This window comes from Eptesicus fuscus, chromosome 10 (assembly GCF_027574615.1).
Source record: "Eptesicus fuscus isolate TK198812 chromosome 10, DD_ASM_mEF_20220401, whole genome shotgun sequence".
Classification (NCBI taxonomy): Eukaryota; Metazoa; Chordata; class Mammalia; order Chiroptera; family Vespertilionidae; genus Eptesicus; species Eptesicus fuscus.
In genome coordinates, this window is record NC_072482.1 from 85,038,825 (window position 1) to 85,057,431 (window position 18,607).

Sequence of the window (18,607 nt, forward strand, 5' to 3'; positions counted from 1 at the left end):
GTAGCCGATTGGGCTGGTGGGAGGAGCGGGGAGCGGGGACTCGCGATCGGCCGCAGCGCTGCTGAGTAGGGACCAAATGGGGCCTGGGGCCGGCAGGATGCTGAGCTCGCATCGCCAGCGGTGGCACAAGCTTAGCGTCTGCGACATGACTGTGCTGGGCCGTGCGGCGGGAGTAAACAGGCCCTGGCGCCGTGCACACGCACCTCCACCCCGGCCAGCTGTGCAGCGGGAGTGAAGGGGCCTTTGGGGCCCGGAGCTCAGCATCCGCGCGGCAGGGGAGGAACCAGAAAAATGGATCTTTCCAGTTTCTGATGCTGACAGCCCTATGGGTGCCGGGGTCCTCCACCTGCAGCCCCCAGTCGCAGCCCATCAGCCCCAGTTGCAGACTGGAAGCCCCCTGCCAGCAGTCCAGACGGGACCAGTGTGGCGCTGTGGTGGTGGGTGTCAGCGGGCATGCTACAGACATCAAATCACTGCCACCGAGGCCACCCCCCACACACACACTCACAAGTAGTATGGCCCAAGGGGGTGACTCCTAAGGCAAGGCTCCCATGGCAGCTGATGCTCACCATGCCAGATGAGGAAGCCAGACCTGAAAGCCCAAGCCCCTGAGTACCTGAACTGCAGGGCATCATGGGCCAGGGCCCTGAGGAGGCCCCAGGACAAGCATCTTCCCAGAGGCTGTGCAGAAGGAGGGGAGGAACCTCTGGCTAGAGGCCGGGGTGAGGGATGCTGGTGTCTTTGCAGGCCAAGACAGGGCTGAGGGACACCCCCATCCCCTGTACTCCCGTGCACAAATTTCATGCACCGGGCCTCTAGTTACATAATAACTTGAAAAGATCTAAACTTGTGGAGTTCACAGAAACACAGGGGATGTTGTGACAGCCTGCAAATCACCAGTCAAATCATTCTTTTTTTTTTTGCTGTATGTTTGTTCATTCATTTTCACTCTTGCTTGCTTCTTTAGTTTCTCTCCCGTTTGTCCAGGCTATTAGTTAAGATGCTTTTGAAAGTATTAGAAATCCCAACTTAAATTGGCTTAATAATAAGAAGAGTCATTGCAATAGTTAATTTTATTGTAAACTTTGCTAAACCCAGTTGTTTAGTCAAATGCCAGTCTAGATGTTTCAGTAAAGGTATGTTGTTGTTTTTTAATGTGATTAATATTAAAATCAGTAGACTTGAGGAGAGCAGATTACCCTTCCTCATCCAATCATTTGAAGGACTTCAGAGAAAAGACTGAGATGCCCAGTGGAGTAAGGAATTATGCCTCCATACTGTGTTTGGCTTCAAGACTGTTGCAGCAAGGTCAGCTCTTGCCTGGGTCTCCAACTGATTGGCATTGCAGATTTCACATTTTCCAGTCCCCAATACTGTGTAAACCAATTCCTTAAAATAGTTTCCTGTTACCCAAGCACTAAAGAAAAAGGTACTAACTTTAGAAAACTGTCTTCTCAATCTCACAGCTAAAGAATGGTTTATTTTTATAGTAGAAAATATAATATATGTCCTAGAATAAATCCCAAATATTAAGGATAGCAGTTTTACCCTTAAAACAACTTTATCGGTCAGTGTCTTTTTTAAAATAATAATTGTAAATGTTTACTCCTATGCTCCTACCTTTTTACAAGAATGAAAGAAACAAGTACAGAATCATTAAACATTAAGTGGGTTCATTTCAAATTTAATCAATGAGAACACTTATTAATGTCTATTAGGATCTTAGCAAATAATATTTTTTCAGGACTGGAGGATCTATATAAAAGCAACATTCTCCTATCGACAGTCTTTTATTTTTTTTGTTAAAATATATTATTTAATTTTAATAGCTAATTTCTCTACTTGGTTTCGAAGAAGAGACTGTTGTGAAGAGCTATGTTTCTTTAGCAGGAAAGTATTTCCCCCAAAGCATAGAGATATCTCAATCAAAAAAATACCTTAGAGGCAAAAAGAGGTCTCAAAAGGAAAACAGAAAAAAAAAAGTAATGCTATTGCACAGTAAGCATAGACTTCATATGTTACTGCCCTCAAGGTTTAGTTAATAAGCCTTGAAGTTTCAAATTTTGTATTCAGTATAAAGCAGCAAAGTTTCCTAAACAAAATTCATTGCACAGATTTACAAAATGCCCTAGAAGATTTAAATTCTAAGCTTCAATTTTATTATTATACTTATTTTATCTTATTTTGAATAAAGCTTAGGTCATTTTATATTTTGGCAAAGTCCACTATTTTTTTTATTGTTCCTCTAACTGTCTAGGCAATGGTAACACATGTTTAAGAACAGTACTAAGGGATTCTTAAAGCATATAACACTAAGTTATTAATAATGAAATTATAGACATAATTATAGAGAAAAAAGAAAGACATTGAACTAGATAATACCACACAAGAATTATATTAAAATAATTAAATATATTTCATATAGCAATATATTTTTCTGATATATCTGCTTGGGCAAGAGGACTAAAATAAAAAAAATAAACAAGTGGATTACATCAAACTGAAAACTTTGTGCAAAGCAAAAAACAACAACAAACAAACAAAAATAAATTTGAAAAGACAACCCACTGAATGGGAGAACATATTTGCCAATGATACATATGATAAGGGGTTAATATCCAAAATTTATAAAGAACTTCTACAACTTAACATAAAATAACAAACAAACCCACAAACATACAATCCGATTTTAAAAATGGGCAAAGGACCTGAATAGACACTTCTCCAAAGATACGTATCAAAAGATGCCCAATATCACTAATCATCAGATGAATGCAAAAAAAGACCCCAAATATCCACAGCAATCTTAAGAAAGAAGAAAAAAGTTGGAGAGACCACAATGCCAGATATCAAGCTATATTACAAAGCCACTGTAATAAGAATAGTTGGGTACTAGCGCAAGAACAGGCACATAGATCAATGCCTTTCTATTTAGTTGTTCTATTGCTCTATTCACTATACCAGCTTTCTCATCACTAAATCACAGCCCATTGCTGCTCAATCTTATAAGAAAGAATTTAAGCATACTACTGGTTTTTGCTATAGTTTAGATTATTTCATTTATTATTTTATATTATTTTACTTATTTATTATTGATATTTCATTTATTGTTGCTATAATTATTTATTTACATAAATGCAAAACAATGGTAAAATCTTTAATTCCTTGTCATATATTCATCTATTATGAGATTTTTATGTATGGAGCATATAAATAGATATAAAATAGCTACCTATCTATGGAAATCATTCTCAAGGAAGATAAATGTTAACATTAATAAGGGTCTTGGTGATACCTTTCCAGCAATAGCTGAAATTTTACTGGGTGTGGCTAGACCTCCTCACACCCTGGTAATACATTATCCTAAGAAGCCAGAAACACCAATCAGAAGGAATATATTCACCCCTATGTTCATAACATAGCTAAGATCTGGAAACAGCCCAAGTGCCCACAAGTAGATGAATGGACTAAAAAACTGGTACATTTACATAGTGGAATACTATGTAGCTGTAAAAAAGAATGATCTCTTGCCCTTTGAGACAGTATGGAGGGACCTGGAGAGTGTTATGCTAATCAAAATAAACCAGTCAGAGAAAGACAAGTATCACATGATCTTACTTATATGTAGAACTTAAAGAATTAAATAAACTGATGAACAAAAAATATCCAGATACATTAAAGCATGCAACAGACTGACATATGTTAGAGGGAAGGGAAGGGGAGAGGGAAGAGGTTAACCAATGAACTTAAATGCATATATTCATGGCCCATGGACAGACAATAGTGTGGGGAAGGCCTGGGGAGGGCAAGAGAGTGGAGTGGATGGGGTCAATGAAGGGATAAACTGGGGACATCTATAATACTTTCAACAATAAAAGTAAATTTAAAAATAAATAAATATAAAAGCAATTTTAGAAAATTTTATTAAAGATTAACTGAAAAATATTGGGGGTCCAATTTAACTAATTGTACCGAAACCCAGTCTAACAGACAAATCCAAATGTGTACTGCATCAAAGTAGAAGTTTATTTCTTGTTCACATGCACACACTCTAGTGTGGATGTGCAAGTTGATGGGTGCCTCCCTTACATGAGATTAGTCAGATGTAAGAAGAGGATAGAGATCTTCAAGAAGGAATATCTGTTTCTTAAGCCCATGGTCCACAAATGGGACATATCACTTCTTCATAGGATCTATTGCCAATATAGGTAACTGCAGAGAAGGGATGGGGAGCTCAATGCAAGTATAATTACACTTTGATGAACTTGTATCAGTCTTCACTAGAAGACTATGTGAATGAAGAATCATATGAGTAGATCATTTTAAAATTAAACAACTCTTCACAACCATGTAAGGTAAGTTAGATAGCATGATTACCATATTCTTTTCACAGATAAGAAAATTTAGTGACCTATATAAAATTCTCCCAGTTTTTCCACTTTCCCCTCACACAGCTTTGTTATGACTCCTAGAGAAAATTAAGGAACTTATCACTGTTATTCCCATAAAGTTATCTTGTCATGTAACTAATCCAGCTATGACTCTGCATTTTATTTCGCTTTATTTCCTTATGTATGAATTTCTGCCTCAATGATTTGTCTTGACAAAATGCACAAAGATCTAGAACCTGGTCTTTGTGTTGAAAATCTCCCAGCAATACATAAAATATTTCCTCTGAATCTCACCCCAGAATGAGGCCTTCCTATTTACTAATAAACTACCATTAAAAAGCCTGTCTGTCTTCTTAGACAGTCTAGTGTTGCTTCCCCAGGATTTTATACCACAGGGCTCTGTCTGCTTATTGCTTATCAATATCCCATCCTCAACCCTTAATAGATTTATCAATACCAGCTGCCAACTTCCATTCTGACAAGATTCAGATACTGTATTCTATTGCTGCCCTAAACTTCCCTCCAGCACTGCAGCTGGCTTTTCCCTTTCCATATTTCCACTGTCTCAGAGGATGAATCTATTTCTAGGTCCCTGAACTACCTCCTCTAGTCTGGCCTCCTTTGGTACTTAAGTCCTAAGTGTATGACAAGATAGGGCAGAAATTTAATCACCCAGGGCAGAAATTTAATTGACCCACATGCATCAACAGGTAGTCTGATTTAAAACCCAGAATATATAGTCAACTGATATTTGATGTATTCCAAGAATACATATGGGGAAAGGATAGTCTTTCCAACAAATGGTGTTGGAAAAACTGAATATCTATATATTAAAAAAAACGAAAAGAAAATGAAATTAGACCCCTACCATATACCATACACAAAAAATCAACTCAAAATGCATTAAAGACTTTAATGTAAGACCTGGAACTGTAAAAGTCCTAGAACAAAATATAGAGAAAATCTTATTGACATTGATCATATCAACAATTTCTTGGATATGACACCAAGAACACAGGTAACAAAAGCAAAAATAGACAAGTGGAGAGAAGTGGAACTACATCAAACTAAAAAGCTTCTGCACACCAAAGAAAATAATCAACAGAATGAAAATGCAACCTACAAAATGAGACAATGCACTTGTAAACCATATATCTGATAAGGGGTTAATATCTAAAATTTATAAGTAACTCACACTAGTCAACAACAAAAATCAAATAATCCAATTGAAATTGGGCTAGGGCCTTGAAAACACATTTCTCCTAAAAAGACATAGAAACAACCAACAGGTATATGAAAAGTTGTTCAACATCAACAGTTATCAGGAAAATGCAAATCAAAGCATCAATTAGATATCACCTCATATTTTTTAGGATAGCTATTATTATTATTTTTCTTAGAGACAAGTGTTAGTGAGGATGTGGAGAAAAATGAACCCTCATACACTGTTGATGTGATTGTAAAATGGTGCAGCAGCTATGGTAGACAGATTCTTCAAAAAAAGTAAAAATAAAACTACCATATTACCCAGCAATCCTACTTTTAGATGGCATGAAGCAGCAGGCCCAGAGAAGAGGAGTGACTTGCCCCAGGTCACACAGATAGTAAGTGCAGATGTGGGAGCTGAACACATGCCTCAGAGGCCAGAACTGAAGTCTCCACCACTAGACTAGATGTCTGGCCCAGCAATCCTACTTTTGAGTATATAGTCAAAAGGAAATAAAATTAGTATCTCAAAGAGTAACATTTTACTATTACTATTCGATGTTACAAGGAGGGTGAAAACTAATAATGAGGCAGACAGTGAGTGAGATAAAAATTTAAAATCACTTGAGCTACTCAGTAAAAGATACGAAGTAAATCTAAAGTAGGATTTTATTAATGTAATAAGCTCAAGCACCAGAAAAGAAGAATGCATGTACAGACTTTTAAGTCCTGTTCATTAATCTGTTTAGCTCATTAATTTGTTTAACTTTCACAAATTAGATATCCCATTCATTTTTCATGGTCCTGATCATCTGAGTGCATGCAGTTATCATTGTCACCAGATAAATTCTTCTCAGTGAGGATGTTGAGAAGAGAAATGAGATCTTAACTGTCTCTGACAGTGAATCCAATTGACAATCACATTGAATAATACTTTAAATGACTAGAATACACTTACCAAGAGTGGTGTGAAGATTAAGTATGACACTGTAGAATTGAATGTAGTGCCTGATGTGGCGATAAGTCTTTAACATAAATATAAAATCCCAGTGAAAATCTACAATAAAGAATGTATCAGGAACACTAAAATTTAAGTTTCATGTAAAGATTTTGCCTCAAACAAAGGATCCAAAGTTAAAAGTTTATTTTAAAGTATAAAGTTAAGGCACATCAGTAGAATTTAGAGTGAATAGGGCTAGCAACTATCAAAAATCACAAAGTTTCAGGAAATAGGCTAGGTTTGAGAAATATTGAGTGACAAAAATATAACCATGAACATAAATTATACATTCCAAAAGCATAATATGGAGCACAGAAGTAGATAATAAAAAAACAAAAGTACGATGGCTATTGGATTGCTCCTATACCTATTTTATGAAACAATTTGATGATGATAAAATAAATCTAATAATAATTTCTTAGCCTACCAACGAACAAGAAGCAAGAGAAAATACTGTATTGTTATCCTGATGTTTTGTTGTTACATCAATATATTTTGAAAAATTTTTTATGATCTTAACCTTCAAATGCTGAATACATATAATGTTTTTCATCAGACTTTGTTTCTTATCACCTACAATATAAAGTCAGAATGTTAAATAGATACATTTTTGAATATTCATTTTCATAGTTTAAAAAATATGTATAACCAGATCATACCATGGGAAACAACATGCTTTTAGATGTGTATGCTTTTAGATGTTATCAATAGAGGTCTTATTTATAATTCCCTAAAATCATTTAACAAATAACACTGTGATTGCATCACCATACCTTTTTGGCAGCTTGGATTAACTTTGTCATTTCAGACATCTAGTAGTTTTTATATTGATTCAGCCATTTTATTTCAGAATTAGCATACCAAAACTATTCTCAGTTATAGTGCTAATATATTGCATCAAAGACTAAATTAACATTTTACTGCTGTTAACCAGAGGCAATACTTCATAAAAAATTGATAGTTTTGCCAAAACTTTACATTCAAAACTGTTTAAATTTCAATATTTCTATTATACACCTATTAATGAAAAGGAGAAAGTACATTTCCTTTCCTTCCTTCTGGCAAAATATAATGCCAGGTTTCAAATGTCTGATACTTTTGAATTCCCATCAATCTAACTATGAGCTTAATAGCAATAAAAAAAAATCCAACAAGACCACTTAACTTCCTCAATAAAAACTTATATAGTAATTAGTGGGATCATATGTTTACTTTAAAGAAAAGCAAATATAAAGAACTGCCTATTTTTATTATATTTTTACTCCATCCAATATTCGTGACTATTTTATGTAATTGGGAAAGTTCATTTCAAATTCTAATTTCATCATTGAAGATAATAATTAACTGAAAAAGAAAAGCAAAACTTTCTTCTTTATCTATATGAATATAATTTGGTAAACTTTTTGCTTAGCAACTTTTCTCAGGCAACAGTTATGCATTAATGTTTATCCTTGAGAAATTCTGGTTCCAAGTCCTTAGAGTTTACACAGCAAATGTCACATTTTCCTCGTGCAGATAAATTCATAAATCAATGCATACAGCTCATACTGCCTGAAACTTTACAGCAAATTTTAATCAGCTAAACACATACAAATTTTGCCACACTTCGTTCACTGCTTCCATGAGATCAGAATATAGCAGATGTGGCTGCATGACAAAGAGACATTGCAATTAATGTGAGGCAGATTTGGGTAAATATCTTATGAAAATGTGAGCAACATTTTTTTTTTCACTGTGCCAATCATGTCTTCACATTGTGAAATTGAGAAAGAAGGTAATCTTGCTATTCGTATGAGACCAGTTTCAGATATAAGAAACAGATATCTTGTCAAGGTGACACAAGGTCGAGGCGCATTAGGAACCTGAGAGAAAACATTCACAGGCTATAAGGATGGAGGAAGAGAAGAGAAGGAAGGACAAAGATTAGAGTATGCTTCATCTTGTCTCATGATTTTAAGAATGTATATATATGGTTGTGTCTTTTGAGTAGAAGAAAGAGTTGAGAAACTATTCTACACTGGCTAAAAGAAAATAAGGAGATGTCTGACAAGATAGTGTAGGAGACGGGAGGGTGAACATCTCAGAATGGGCAGAGTGTAAAGACAATCTATGTCCCCAGGGGCCAACACTGAGCCCTGTTTGACACTTCACTGGGAAAGGAGAGGAAATACGCCACCTGGTGACAGGCTGATATTGGCAGGCTGATGACACAAAGGTTTCCTTCCTGCAGGGGTAAGAGGCTACACTCAATGACATAGAGAGTCAAGAGATGAATCTGCCTCTTCTGCCTCAGTGAATATGCTGACATCACCATTTGTGGACCTACAGAATGCCCGAGTCTTCAGCACACAGTACTGTTGCTGACTAAAGGACATAGTTTATATCAAGAAGTATATCTATGGGCTTAAACTCAAAGTATTCAATTGTCTGGCTATGTGCCCTTTACTCTAAAGCATGTAGCTTGATAGAATGATGTGACAGAATGGTGAAGGCTCAATTACAGAATATGCCAAAAGAAAACCTTTTAGTAGGCTGGAGCACTGTGCAATATGTGATGCCATTTTTCACTTAGCCAGATTGCACAGGTTCTAGGGCCAAAAGATAGAAAAAGGAGTGTCTCTCTCACAATTATAGTTAATAATAAAAATAAAGAAATTTATTTCACAATCCAAGTGGTAAATGCTTCTATCAGGGCAAAGAGTTGGTTCCAATGAATTGAAAAATTGAGAGAGCCACCTGGTAATTTCTCAGATCCTCACAGTATTAAACTAAAGAGATCTGAGACAGTGATTCTACAAAATGGGGGCAAAGTGTAAGAATGTCTAAATCCGGCATTGCCACTAATAATACTATCAACAGAAAACTGTAGAACCTCAATGAAGACATGACTATTAAGGATTTGTGTTTTCCTACCCTGAGGGCTCAGTTTTCTTCAACCAATGGACGAGAGTAGTTACTAAGATGTACAATTTGTCTATTATACTGTATAACCTCTGTTTGCACCTCTAGATCTATTCTTGATCCTTCTCTGCCCTCCTCTGTGTACAAGAGAGCCTGACCTCTGGGGCTTCCACTTCAGTTCAATTAATGGGAGTCTGGCTGGAGTGAGAGGCTAGGCATTCATTCCCTTTGATTCCTGCCTTTCAGTCTGCATTCCAATTAATGTGAGGCAGATTTGGGTAAAACATCTTATGAAAATGTAAGCAACATTTTCACCGTGTCTTCTCGCCAAGCCATAGCTTCTGTCTAGGCCCCGCTCCCAGAAATCAGTCTTCACTGGGTGGCAGCAAATGTTCTTTCCAAGGGCCTTTTAGGCCTGGCATTGATGATCTTCCCCATTGTTGCTGGGTCCCAGCAGCTGCCTCATCGTTTCATTTGTTTGCCAATACTGCTAGCAAGTCTGTTACAATCTTCAAATGTTTAAGTGTCTCATCAATTCCAGTCAAGTTTCTGTCTAATACGGCATAGTATGAAATGACCCTAGGAAAATGGTGCATTTTACACATTCAAGAACAGTTCAAGAAAATCAGAGGGAAAAGCTGGGAGGAATGGAGAGATAGGAGGCTCAGAATTAAATAATGAAGTTTAAGAAACCAAAAAGGACCTTGAAATATAACTCAAAATGAATCACAGACCTAAATGTAAGATGCAAAACTATAAAAATCCTGGAAGACAACATATGAGAAAACCTAGATGACCTTGAATATAGCAATGACTTTTTAGATACAGCACCAAAAGCACAGTCCATGAAAGAAGTAATTGATAAACTAGACTTTATTAAAATTAAAACCTTCTGCTCTGCAAAAGACAATGTCTTTTTAGGGCAGGAAAATTATTCTATAGGTTATTATAATGATAAATATATGTCATTATACATTTGTCCAAACCCTCAGACTGAATTCCTAAGTCAGTGATTTTCAACTGGTTGTGCCACAAAAATTTTTAAAACATGCAATGCCTGACTATTTAGTCAGGGGCACTGACCTTTTTTCCCCTTAAATTGTCAAATAAAAAATTATAACAGCCAACACAACAGAAGCCATCCAGCATGACTGAATCAAATTTATACTTAATTTGTTTTTTGTCAGATTATAGTAATGAGTGTATGTGTGCCATGAGAAGAAGATGGTTGACAATCTCTGCTTTAGATAGTGAACTTTGGATGATTATGATGAGTCAATGTAGGTTCATCATTTTAACAAATGTATCCCTCTGGTGTGGGATGTGGCTAATAGTGGAGGCTGTGCATGTGTAAGAGCAGAAGGTTATGAGAAATCTCTGAATCATCCCTCAGTTTTGCTGGGAACCCAAACTGTTCATAAAATATAAAATCTTACTTAAAAAAAGAAGAAAAAGCTAATGTTTTATCAAAATCCTGTTTTTAAGTATTAACCATAATGTTAAACTCAAAACAAGCCCAACATCAAATTATGACATTTTAGAGAGGTTGTTCTAATTGTAATATGAAGAATTCATCATTTACATGAGAAGGATCTGTGATTTTAATCTACCTTGTAGTTAATTTGTTCTCTTTAACTGCCAAATGGGTAGAGGTCCAAATCAATGACTACATTGACTTCTAGTGAACTCAGCTCTAAACTTTGGAATATCAGCACTTTGGAGTACCGCTATTCTTGGAGAGATCTCTAGAGATGGCGTATTTGATTAGCATACCCTACTTTGAAAAAATGTTCACACCACTGCCTTATTCTCCATACTACATTGTGCCTTAGGGCAACTACTCTGTCTTTCTAATACACTTTTTAATTGTGTCTCTGGTCAAAGCCCCTGGCACCTGTCAATTTTGTAAGTAGCAAAAAGATTGTAAACAAGTAGGCTAGAATTTGCATCCTTTTTGACATTTGGATGAGAAGCCCGGTATCACTAGAAGGTCAGTAACAGAATAATGAGAACAACTTCCTCAGCGAGAAATATACAAATGTTCAAATTATTTTCAGTTCAAACAGAACATTTGAAATATTCAATATTAACTGCAATAAGTTTTATTTACAACTTTAAAGTTAAAACATAAATTAATACTTCATGTGTGTATGTCTAGATAAATGGGTCTACATCCTTATTGTCTTTGTTCTATTTTGTTAATGGAGATGTAATTTCCATTCAGTAAGATTCACTCACCTCAGTGATATAGTTCTAGAGTTTGAAAAATAAATAAGTACAGTCACCACCACAACAATCAGGATATATACAAATATTTTTATCACATTGAGGAATTTCCTTTTATTTCTTAACTAGAGGCCTGGTGCACAAATTTGTGCATGGGTGGGATCTGGCCAGCCTGCCCTGATGGGGGCCCATTGGGCTAGGCTAGGCTGGTGTGTGTGGGGGGGCACAGGCAATTGGCCAGCTGGCCCCACCCCCAATCAGGGTGTTGGGGGCCGATTGGGGCTGGGGCCAGCCAGGGTGGAGGGGTGATCGGGGCCTGGATCAGGCTGGTTCGCTGCCGCAGTATGCATCATAGCCACTGGCATTCTGGTCATTCCGCCATTCCAGTCGCTAGGCTTTTATATATATAGATTTATTATATATAAAATTTCAAATCAGAAATGATGCTAAATATTGTATTGTCAAGTGAATTTCACTTTTATTGAGATGATCATATTATTTTTTTTAAATTTGTTATAAGTTAATTGGTAAGTGACATGCATTGATTTTCAATTACTGGACTAAAACTGCACTCCTACATAAACATTACTATCCTGTTTTATATAATTTTAAATTTGATTTAATAATATATTGTTAAAGATTTTGCATCTGCATTTTTTGTTTTGTTGTTGTTGTTATTAATCTCCCCCCAATGATATTTTTCTATTGATTTTTAGGGAAAGTGGAAGAGAGAGAGGAAAGACAGAGAGAAACATAAATGGGAGAGAAACACATCGATTGGTTGCCTCCTGCAGGAGCCCTGACCAGGGCTGCCTGGGCCGGGGAGAAGCCTGCAACCAAGGTACATGTCCTTGACCGGAATTGAACTTGGGACCCTTTGGTCCACAGGCTGACGCTCTATCTACCAAGTCAAACTGACCAGGGCACATCTGCATTTATAATAGACTAGAGGCCCAGTGCACAGGATTCATGCATTGGTTGGGGGTGTGGCCTTGCAGGGATCAGCCCGCTGTGGGAGTACTGCTCATCTCGGTCAGCCGAGTGGCACTCCCACTTGGGAGCATGCTGATCACTAGGGGGCAGCTCCTGTGTTGAATGTCTGCCCCCTGGTGGTCAGTTCATGCCATAGCAACTGGTCGACTGGTCGACTGGTTGTTCTGCCGTTTGGTCGCTGGGCTTTTATATATATGTAGATATTAGTCTCTAGTTTTCTTATATAAGATTGTGGCATCAGAAAAAGATTACTGATTTGAGAAATTTCTTTTAAGCTGTCTATATTAATACATTCAAAGTGAGTTTCTAGTAGATAGCCATGGTTATTTTGCCTGTTTTTTTGTTTGTTTGTTTTTCATTCTGGCAATGTTTTTTATTATTTCTGGATTTACAGTTTATGCCTTTAAACACTTTAAGAATATTATGTTACTTCTTTCTGTCCTCCATAGTTTCTGATGAGAAATCTTCTGTCAATCAAATCACTGTTCTCCTATAGGTAATGCATCATTTTTCTCTTACTGCCTTCATGAAGTCATCTTGAAAATTTTCAGTAGTTTAATTGTGATGTGTCTGTGCATAACTTTTTTAAGTCTATTTTGTTTGGGGCTTGGTTATATTTTTGAATCTTAGGTTTATGTCTTTCACTAATTTGAGAAGTTTATAAATATTTCTTCCAAATAATTTTTGGCATTGCAGTCTATGTATGTTTAGGTTATAGTAGCTATTTACAAAATGATGCAAATTTCTAGAAAACAAGTTCACACTATATCTGGTATATCAAGAATAGTAAAATAGTTCATATCTTTTCATCTAATTATCTTTTTATAAATTTATCTTAAGGAAATAATTAGAACAGTGTTAAAATATTTATAAACAAAGTTACACTCCCTAATATTAAGCTTGAGAATATAACATTCAACTACATATAAATGTTCAGTAATAAGGAATTTAGGCTAGATAACCTATTATCAATAAGAAAAGCTTAATAATAATAAGCAGAGTTACTATACACAGTTAAATATTTAAAAGATGTGTGTGGCTTATGCTAAGTATTAGTATTATGGTGATCACTAAAACATACAAATACAAGACCTTTTTTTGATTTCCAATTAGAAAGATAGTACAAATAAGTGTAACAATTAAATAAAATATTATTAAAATACTATGAGGTGTTAAACATTGAATTATTTATAGAGTTTTAAAGCAATTGAATCTTAAATTTGTGGAAGAACTTAGAGAAAACTACATATCAGGTTTCTTTGTTTCCTTTTCTTTATTTTGCATCACATTGGATAGTTCAAATTAAATAATGAATAACACCATCAATGTTCAAGTGCAATTCTGAAGTATTTTTAAATACTGAATATTTTCAAATGCTGTAAGTAGCATATATAGAGTTAATTCTCTCCCATTAACTTGTAAAATGAAACCCTTTTATTGTTATCTAGGTAAAATGATTCACAGAAATATTTGCTTTTATCATTATGTCTATCATTCCTATCAATATAATAACTATATGTCTTATGGTATATTCCTAAAGAGTTACAGGAAACACAAGTAGAAAGTGCATTTATCTGTTAAAGACCAGAGACCGAAAGTAGCAAGGAAAATATTAATTGTTTATTATATTTATCTGTATTAAAAAAATGTCTTCACAGAGGCAAGCCAGTGCTATGTGGTGTTCCACTATTATTGGATCCCATTTATCTTTCTGCTCTGTCATCTTTGTCTTCTATCTTTACTGACTCCTTCTGTCTAACCTAACTGTGGGAGTTCCAGCCACCATATATAAATTCAATATAAGACAGGAGAAAGGTTAAAAAAAAAATAAGACACAAGCTTTCTGCCCCAATATCTCACTTTGAGGAGCTGTTGAGTTCCACCAAATAATTTCTGCCTTGCATCATCAGTTGGAACTTGTCCACATGGGCACAAATTGTTATAAAAGAGGCAAGGATATGGAGGCTTTAGCTGAGTTCTTTTTTTTTTTTAGGTTGCTTCTAAGAATAAAAAAATATAATAATGAAAACGGAGACTTCAATTAGCAATCTCTGCTACAACAAGTTGACTGATTTCCAGTGTTTAGCAACTGAAACAAGTCCTAGACACTCACCAACAGTGAGATTACCATTTTTCTGGATGCTAAACTTTCATTAGATCCATTGAAGACATAGAGAGGATAATGATAACATAGTCTTTCTAACCTTACAAGTGATACTGTTGTGCTCAACTAGTTATTAATAACAGGAAAGGAGCAAAGGGAAGGCCAGAAATTATAGACATGTCATTTAGGCAGTTTCACCAGGAAGCTAAAGCTTTACATTCTCCAGGAAGTCACTGGTCTATTCCCTGCGGATCCCTGGGGAAAGGGACTAGACAGAGGGAAGAGAGACACAAGCGTAGTAAAGTTGGGGGATGGGGAATGGAGGAAAGATACTTGCCTGTCAGTCACTCCTGGAAACAGGTCATTGGCCAGAATGGTCATGGCCATTGAAAGGGCATGAAATTTGGGATATTTATTCCCCTAAACAAAGATATTCACTCTCTTGTCTCTCTTTGACTCTTGTTGCAAGAGGTGTGCTCTCTTGGCTCTGCCTGACCCCCCAAACACAATCGCTAATGGACTGTAATGATGCTGAACTGGACCCCACTAAAATATGGAACAGAAATTCTGCACACTGGCTTTGCTTCTGTATCTACTGAAACCCAGCTACCCTTCTATAACTGGACTAAGGAAATTGGGACTTTGGAAACCCAGGGATGTAATTACACACAAATAAAAATCACTCATCCTCCCATGGGAGTCTCGGAAAATTCCTTTTCTCAATATATCGTGATATCGTAAGGACTCCACCCCAGCACTCAGTGGAGAAAGGGATACCCCAATTTCCCCAATAACACTAATACCAACGTTAAAGAATTCTTCTATCTCATCACTATGAAAATTAAAAATAAATATCTTAATTAGTCTAAATTAGACTACTCCTGAATCAATTTGGTGAGAAATCAAATGTTTTATTTAGATAATGTTAGCCATAACCTAATTCAAATGGATTTTTGAATATTTATTTCTCCTCATAAAAAACCGTAAATTAACTAAGAAAACAATAATATACAAGATCTTGGCATCTTGAAAATTTCCAGGTTATCTATTCAGAAAATATTGATTATACACATTGACAGGTGATGCTGGCTTCCCACATTACAGTTATTCCTTTTCTTCCTTACTAATGGAATCTCCATTGCATTTGTCTTAAGGATTGCTAAACTTTCAGAGATATTGGTTACTTTCACACCTTAGGGGATGAGCCTTGATTATTCTAAGTCAGTCATGTAGAGTAACCCCCATTTTTCTGTTGGAGATACATTTCAAGACTCCTAGTGGATGCCTGAAGCCTTGAATAGTATCTAACCCTATATAGTACCCAAAGGAAGCACTTGATGGCTTCTCTTTGGCATATCTGAATTGCCAGCATCACTACTCTTGGACTTTGGGGTCATAATTAAGTAAAATAAAGGTTACTTGAACGCAAGCACTGCAATATGGAGAACGTGGATCTGATAGGCTATATGGCTACTAAGTATCTAATAGGCAGGTGGCTTATACAGCAGGTGTCCACTAGGGTGGTTCACATCCTGGGCAGAGTGGAGCAGGATGGCATGAGATTTCATCTTGCTACTCAGAATGATATATGATTTAAAATGATTTGTTTATTTCTGGAATTTTCTATTTAATATTTCTGGACCATGGTAACCTCAGGTAACTAAAACCAAGGAAAAACTAAACCTTGAATAAGTGTCGGGGTGGGGGGGTACAGGTAATCCTACTCTATTTGCTGGCGATTAAGTTAAGATTGGGCAGGTGACAAAGTTCTGGTCAATTAGCTGTTATGGGAAATCTGTTGTGAGCAATCTTTTAAGATTTAATAATTCTTAAAAACAAGAAAGGAAGAACTCTCTTTTTCTCTTCTGGTTTTCTCTCCCCTCTCCTCAAGATAAATACTCGAAGCTTTATGAAGCCAACTTGTAACCATGAAGGGACAAGCTTGAGGACAATTCTCAGTGGGCTGAAGATGGCAAAGAAGAAAGGTAGAGAAAACCTGGAACACTAATGATGTTGTTGAGCCACTGAAATAGACAATTTAGGACGTGATCTATCTTTGGATTTATTATTTACAGATGATAATTCCTTTTAAAAAATGATTAAGCCACTGAATGTTGGTCTTTTTGTTAAATACAGTTGAAAGTATCCAAGCTAATACAGATATCTCTTATTTACAGGACACTGGGCTTCATCTTCAAGTATCTTACCGTCCAGAATTGCAATTACCCAGATGATGGTTTAGCATTCAGTCAGAGGAAAAATGTATCACTTTCCTTCTTTTAAGATCATCATACTCATTTCTAGACACTGCATTAAAAAGAGCCATGTTTTAGATTTCCTTAAAGACTGTCTGTCTTCTCAAGTCTCAACCTTGTTGAACAGAAATTACAGAATAAAGTTTGCTTGGAAAATTAAATAACAAAATTCCCATCAACTTGGTTGGAGAATAAAGTATAGGCAATTATTTCTAGAAGAATTGTTTTTCTAATCAATACTATGAAGAGATAAAAAGTAAAAAATAGTATAATAGTATCATCATTTTAAAATACTCATTTATTATCTGAAAAATTTGCAGGAGCCTGTTTTAACTGACTATAATGTTAAAATCAACATTTTAAATGTAATATAAGTGACCTCCTGAGGGCCTGGCTGGCATGGCTCAGTAGTTGAGCATCCACCTATGAACTAGGAGGTTACAGTTCCATTCCCTGTTAGAGCAAATGCCCGGATTGCAGGCTCAATCCCCAGTGTTGGGTGTGCAGGAGGCAGCCAATCAATGATTCTCTCTTTATTGCTGTTTCTGTCTCTCTCTCCCTTTCCCTTCCTCTCTGAAATCAATAAAAATATATTTTTAAAAAAATGAGCTTCCTGAGTTTTCTTCTTGCTTACGATAGAGTTTTGGGCCACATTAGATGGTTTAATGGCATAATATAGCTAAGGAATATTAAGTTAATTTCATTTTTTACAATTTTCCATTTAGCAAAGATTTATCACCTGCCAATTCCATTAAAAAAGTACTATTTAAAAAATATACATATACAAACAAATACATCAATAATCTGAAATGCACAACTAATGAGGTCAGGTATATCATTTTGTGCAAAGTTAATTAAAATTATCATTATGACACGTCTCTCAGAATTTTCATTGCCATTGTAAAGACCAATCACATTTAGATCAAGAAAGATTTTTGTGCTTTGATTAATAATGTTCAGGATTTATCTAAGTGACATTTTGGAAATACTTTATGAATAGACCTTTAATAATTTCTTATAGTCTAGTAAATATCCTTTTTCTTATTATTAGTGCAATTTACACATGAAAATTAAGCATTGATTAATGAGTTTCTTTTATAAAAAGAAAGTGTACAAAAATACTTCTCTAAAAGCATTTCTTAATAAGAAGTCCTCAGATCTATAGATAATCATTATTTAATTGACCACTACACCAATGATAACACAATGGTTAAGATTACTCACATTTCTGGTGACCTAGCTTCTTAAAACTTCAGTTTCATTCTATTAATTAAAGTTTCAAAGCTCAGCTGCTATCACACACAATGCCTAGAGATTCAGTCACTTTTATTCAGAAATAAAAATTTATCTTATTTATATGTGTCCACTGCAGGTTGACAGAGAGAAAGAGACAAAGGGACGGGGGAGAGAGAGAGAGAAGAAAGGAGAAAGGAGGAAAGGAGAGAGAGAGAGAGAGAGAGAGAGAGAGAGAGAGAGAGAGAGAGAGAAAGGGGAGGAGGGGAAAGATTAGCAGGGAGGGAAAATCAGGTCC